Source organism: Erigeron canadensis, chromosome 3 (genome assembly GCF_010389155.1).
Source record: "Erigeron canadensis isolate Cc75 chromosome 3, C_canadensis_v1, whole genome shotgun sequence".
NCBI classification, from domain to species: Eukaryota; Viridiplantae; Streptophyta; class Magnoliopsida; order Asterales; family Asteraceae; genus Erigeron; species Erigeron canadensis.
The window spans coordinates 16,804,907-16,810,752 of NC_057763.1; positions in this window are offsets into that span (position 1 = coordinate 16,804,907).

The window sequence follows — 5,846 nt, forward strand, 5'->3', positions numbered from 1 at the left end:
ATTACTTTGAATGGGTTCAGATTATGAACAGAATTATGGAAATTAAGGGGTATGATAACAGAAAAGGTTTCAAGGTTGCTGTTATGAAGCTGGGTAAGTATGCATAAGCTTGGTATTAAAACATGAAGGGTGAAAGAGAGTATAAGGGTAAAAGCAAAGTCAAGACCTGGTCAAAGCTAAAGGAGGTTATGCAGAAGAGGTTTCTTCCCCAAAGCTTATAAGCAAGAGCTGTATATTCATATGAACAGCTTAAAACAAGGTAGTAAGGAGGTTGGGGAGTATAGAAGGGAGTTTGAATAGCTTAAGATCAGAACAGGGGTGAAGTAAGCTGAGGAGCATACTATTGCAAGATTCATGGGTGGTCTGAATTCCTTGATTATTGAGAAGATGGAGTTGCAGTCTGTGTGGACATTCGAAGGTGCATGCAAGCTGGCCATTTAGCTTGAGATGCAATTAAAGAAGAAGTCAGCCTACAAGTCTATTCCTAAACCTGTTGTACCTGCCAAGAATCCTATCGTCAAAGAAGTTGATGCTAGAAAGGAGAGGGTTAGAGAAGGGTCCAAGGAGCCTAAGAAGAGATGTTTCAAGTGTCATGGGTATGGACATTTCCAAGCTGAGTGTCTCAATCTGAGGGCTCTCACACTGAGAGAAGTTGAAGAACTGAAGGCTGAAGCTAAGTATGAAGATAAGTGTACTTATGATGAAGATCCTGCTGAAGAGGAGTTTGTTGAAGCCGATGTTGGTGACATGTTGGTAATTAGAAGAGCAATGCATGCTAATGAAGCTTCTAATGATAAAGCTCAAAGGGAAAACATTTTCCATTCAATGTGTACTATCAAAGGAAAGGTGTGCAGTTTTATTATTGATGGAGGAAGTTGTGCTAATGTTGCATCTACCTATATGGTGGACAAGTTGGGTATTTCAACTACCAAGCACCTACACCCATACAAACTACAATGGCTCAGCCCGGGCAATGAGGTAAAAGTTAATCGCCAAGTAGTCATTCCTTTTTCTATTGGTGTTGTTTATCAAGATGAAGTTACTTGTGATGTTGTTCCTATGGATGCTTGTCCTTTACCAGTTTGGTAGGCCTTGGTTATATGATAAGTACGTGTACCACAATGGTCACTTAAATACTTACTCTATGTTTATTAATGGGAAGAAAGTCACACTTACTTCTCTAAAACCCAATGAGATTATTAAATTTGAATCAAGCACTAGGACTTATAGATCTTTATTTATGAGTCAAGCTGATGTTGAAAAAGAATTAGACAGTGGTACTTCTGTTTTGTTATTGCTCATGCTTGAAAATGGTGAAGATAAGAAGTGTCAAGAAGTCCCTAGTGTAGTTAGACCTTTACTTGCTGAATTTGTTGATGTATTTCCAGAGAAATTACCTGTTGGTTTACCACCTATTAGAGGGATTGAGCATCAGATTGACCTGATCCCAGGGTCAATTCTTCCTAATAAAGCTGCATATAGATGCTCCCCTAACGAGACTAATGAGTTACAAAAGCAAGTAGATGAGCTGATTGCTAAAGGCTATGTTCGAGCTAGCATGAGTCCTTGTTCTGTTACAGCTTTATTGGTGCCAAAGAAAGATGGGTCTATGCGTATGTGTGTTGATAGCAGGGCCATCAATAACATCACTATCAAGTATAGATAGCCCATTCCTAGATTGGATGATATACTTGATGAGTTGCATGGGTCTAGCGTATTTTAAAAGATAGACTTAAGAAGTGGCTACCATCATATCAGAATGAAGGAAGGAGATGAGTGGAAAACAACCTTTAAGATTAAAGGTGGGTTGTTTGAATGGCTTGTCATGCCATTTGGGCTATCTAAATCACCCAACACTTTCATGAGATTGATGAATGAAGTGTTGAGGCCTCTTATTGGTAAGTTTGTGGTTGTGTACTTTGATGATATCCTGGTTTATTCTCAGTCTGAGAAGGAACACCTGGAACATTTAAAAGTTGTGTTTGAGCTATTAAGGAGACACCAACTCTATGGCAAGTTAGAGAAATATAATTTTATGGTTAGTAGTGTTGTATTTTTGGGCTATGTGGTTTCTAAGGAGGGCATTTCTATGGATCCATCCAAGGTTGAAGCAATCAGATCCTGGCCCATTCCTTCTTCTATTACTGAAGTCAGAAGTTTTCATGGTTTAGCCTCATTTTATAGAAGGTTTATTAGAGATTTCTTTACAGTTGTTGCTCCTATAAGTGACTGTCTAAAGAAAGGGGTGTTCAGTTGGCCTAAGTCAGCTCAGGCTGCTTTTGAATCTTTAAAGGAGAGGCTGAGTTCAGCTCCTGTCCTTTCTTTGCCCAATTTTGATTCACTCTTTGAGCTTGAATGTGATGCTAGTGGTGTTGGCATAGGAGCTGTGTTGATACAAGATAGAAAACCAGTTGCTTACTTTAGTGAGAAGCTGAATGGATCCATGCTGAATTATAGCACTTATGATAAGGAGTTCTATGCCATTATTCGAGCTGTTGATCATTGGTCTCACTACTTAAAACCAAAGGAGTTTGTTTTGTATTCTGATTATGAAGCTCTCAAGCACATTAATGGGCAGCACAAACTAAATCAAAGGCATGCTAAATGGGTTGAATTTCTGTAGATGTATTCTTCTAATATTGTTGCCGGTGCTCTTTCAAGGAGACATTCTAAGCTATCTATTTTGGAGTCTAGAGTTCTTGGATTTTCATTTATCAAAGAATTATATGAAACTGATCCAGATTTTGGCTCTATTATTTGTTCATCTCCTAATGAAGCTAAAGGGGCTTATGTTATTCAAGATGGATTTTTGTTCAAGAGTAGTAAGCTGTGTATTCCAAAAGACTCTATCAGAGATTTCTTGATTAGAGAAGCACATAGGGGAGGCTTGGCTGGTCATTTTGGCATTACTAAAACTATGGAGATTCTGGGTGAACATTTTTATTGGCCTTCTATGGTGAAAGACATACAAGATATAGTCAAGAGATGTTCTACTTGTCAGCAAGCTAAGTCTACTTTTCACAAAGGTTTGTATACCCCTCTTCCAGTTCCTAATCAGCTTTGGGAAGATCTGAGTATGGATTTTATTGTTGCTCTACCTAGGACTCAGCGTGGCAAAGATTCTATAATGGTAGTAGTTGATAGATTCTCAAAGATGGCTCATTTTATTCCCTGCCACACTACTAATGATGCCACCAAAGTAGCAGCTTCATTCTTTCAAGAGATAGTTTGACTTCATGGAATTCCAAAAACTATTGTCTCAGATCGAGATGTAAAGTTTTTGAGTTATTTTTGGAATACATTGTGGAAACTGATGGGTACTAAGTTGTTATTTAGCACTTCTCATCATCCCCAAACCGATGGTCAGACTGAATTAACAAACAGAACCATTGGGATGCGGCTGGGAACACTAGTGAAGAAGACTTTGAAGGATTGGGATTTTAAGCTTCCTCAAGCTTGGTTTGCTTTCAATCGAGCTCCAAATTATTCTACTGGAAAATCTCCTTTTAAAATCTGTTATGGTGTGAATCCACTAACACCCAGAGACATGATCCCTTTTTCTATTGAGCCAAAAGTTTGTGTTGAAGTTGAAAGCAGGGATAAGAAGATAAAGAAACTCCATGAACAAGTCAAAGCCAGAATTGAGAAGGTGAATGCTGATTACAAGGCCAAGGCAAACAAGAATAAAAGATAGCCTACTTTTGCACCAGGAGATCTAGTTTGGATCCACCTCAAAAAGGAGATATTCCCTTCAAGGAAAAAGAGTAAGCTGATGCCTAGAGCTGAAGGTCCTTTCAAGGTGTTGGAAAGATGTGGTGAAAGTGCTTACAAAGTGGAGCTGCCTGGAGATACCTCAGTCTCAAGTACATTTAATGTTGCTGATCTGACGCCATACCTGGAGGATGATTATCTTGAGGACTTGAGGACAAGTCCAAATTTAGAGGGGGAGGATGATACGAAATTGCCCCTGAGTTACCCTGAACTCAGTTCAGACCGAGTTAGCTTGGACTCAGCTCAGGCCATGATAATGATTCCCCTGATGGCACACTTTGGGAAGATGATTGGTGATCCTATCTGCCCCTCAAGATTCACCTTACTTAAGTGGGAAGACTGAAATATGGGGGAAGTTTGAAGATCAGCTCGTAAATTCGTCCAATCTGGGTCAGCTTGGAAGAAGAGTCAGCTTGGTACAACTAGTCTGGGTCAGCTTGCACAGAGTCAGTTTGGGATTTTCAAACACTTATTCTGTTTTGATGCTTTCAATAACCAGGTCAAGTCATGTGATTCGCGTGTGGCTGTTCTAGATGATTCTGAATAAGGATAAGAATTCAGTTGTGTGTTTTTGTTTTGGTGACACCTGATCGTGGGAGAAGAAGAATACAAGTGGGGACCCCAGAGAGAAACTCCACTACCCTACAGCTGCAGATTATATTCTCTATTCTTATTGGTTGATTCATAACAACTTTGTACTAGTTGTATAGGGTAGAATATTCCTTGTCTCTTGTATTTCCTCTATAAATAGAGTCTGCCTTTTATTGTAAAAAATCAGAGTGTGTTTATGAAAGTTTGATAGAGCTTGATTCTATTCATTTTAAAAATCTTCTTTACCTTTATGGATCTTTGATCTTGGTGGTTTGAAGTGTTCCCTTTATTAGTAATCTTGGTGGCTCTGCCTTTATAGATTATTGTGATGAGATCTTAAAAATCTTCATTACTTTTATCTGTATTGGTGGTGGCTCAGCCTTTATCAAATATAGTGGTGGCTTTGGAGTGTTTCTGGTGTTTGATTCTAGTGGTTCAGTCCTTTACGAGTCAAGTATAAGATTCTTATCTATCCTTGTTTATTTGTTCTTGTTTCAGTTTATTTCCACTATTTCGTTGTTGCTGTACTATTTGTTCTTATGGTCAGTTTTGGTGTGTTTTGTCATAAAATTCCAGAAAAGTTCTACAAAAAAAAAGCTTATATTTCGTTGTGCATGTGTTCTGTGAGTCGACTTAGTCTGACTCTAAGTATTTCAGCTCAATTTCACATCATATAGGCTGTTGCATGGGCTGCACTTCAAGCATGTTCATGGGCTTTGAATATCTTCACGCGAACTCCTCACTTCGTGATGATGTCATCACGAGGTGATGATGACGTCATCATAACCTTGTTGACACCATCTCTTCATAATGATCAGCCCTCGGAATTGCATTGCGACGGTCAATAATCTATGCACGAAACATGCATCTACAGACTCCCCCTTTTCCGTTGCAATCAATTCTAGATAAACTCTGATAATCAATAGCTATCGAAAAACATGAATTATGTATCTCCTTTAACTGATGACATCGAGTCTTCTTGTTGAAACTCGATCTTATGACATCGCATCCTGATCTTCAAACCGGAATGTCCCTGTACCTTTATGACAACCAACTAACCCAACACATCTCATTGTAGTTCTCCCCCTCAATAGTTAACCACCTCTGAAGTAAACATTGCAATCTTCCACCCTTAGATCATTGCCCGAGAAATTAATCATGTCTTGCCTAATCGGCATATAATAGAGAAGTTGAATTTCCAACTATGAGCATCAAACCAATCAGCTATCACAAAGATAAGAAATTCTACAACCTGAATCACAAAATGTGATACCATAGACCCTGTCTCAAATAGCAGCATCTAACTTCGTCTTGCATCTCCATAACTCTACTAATCACCTGAAGTCTTTCTTATCAGATCTCCTCTTCAGTTATATAAACCGCCAATCACATAAAGATCTTAGTCTCACAATGTAACTTATGAATTGCCTGACTATCATCCTTACATCATGGAATATAGATAGGTTCAATCTTCAAGTACTCAA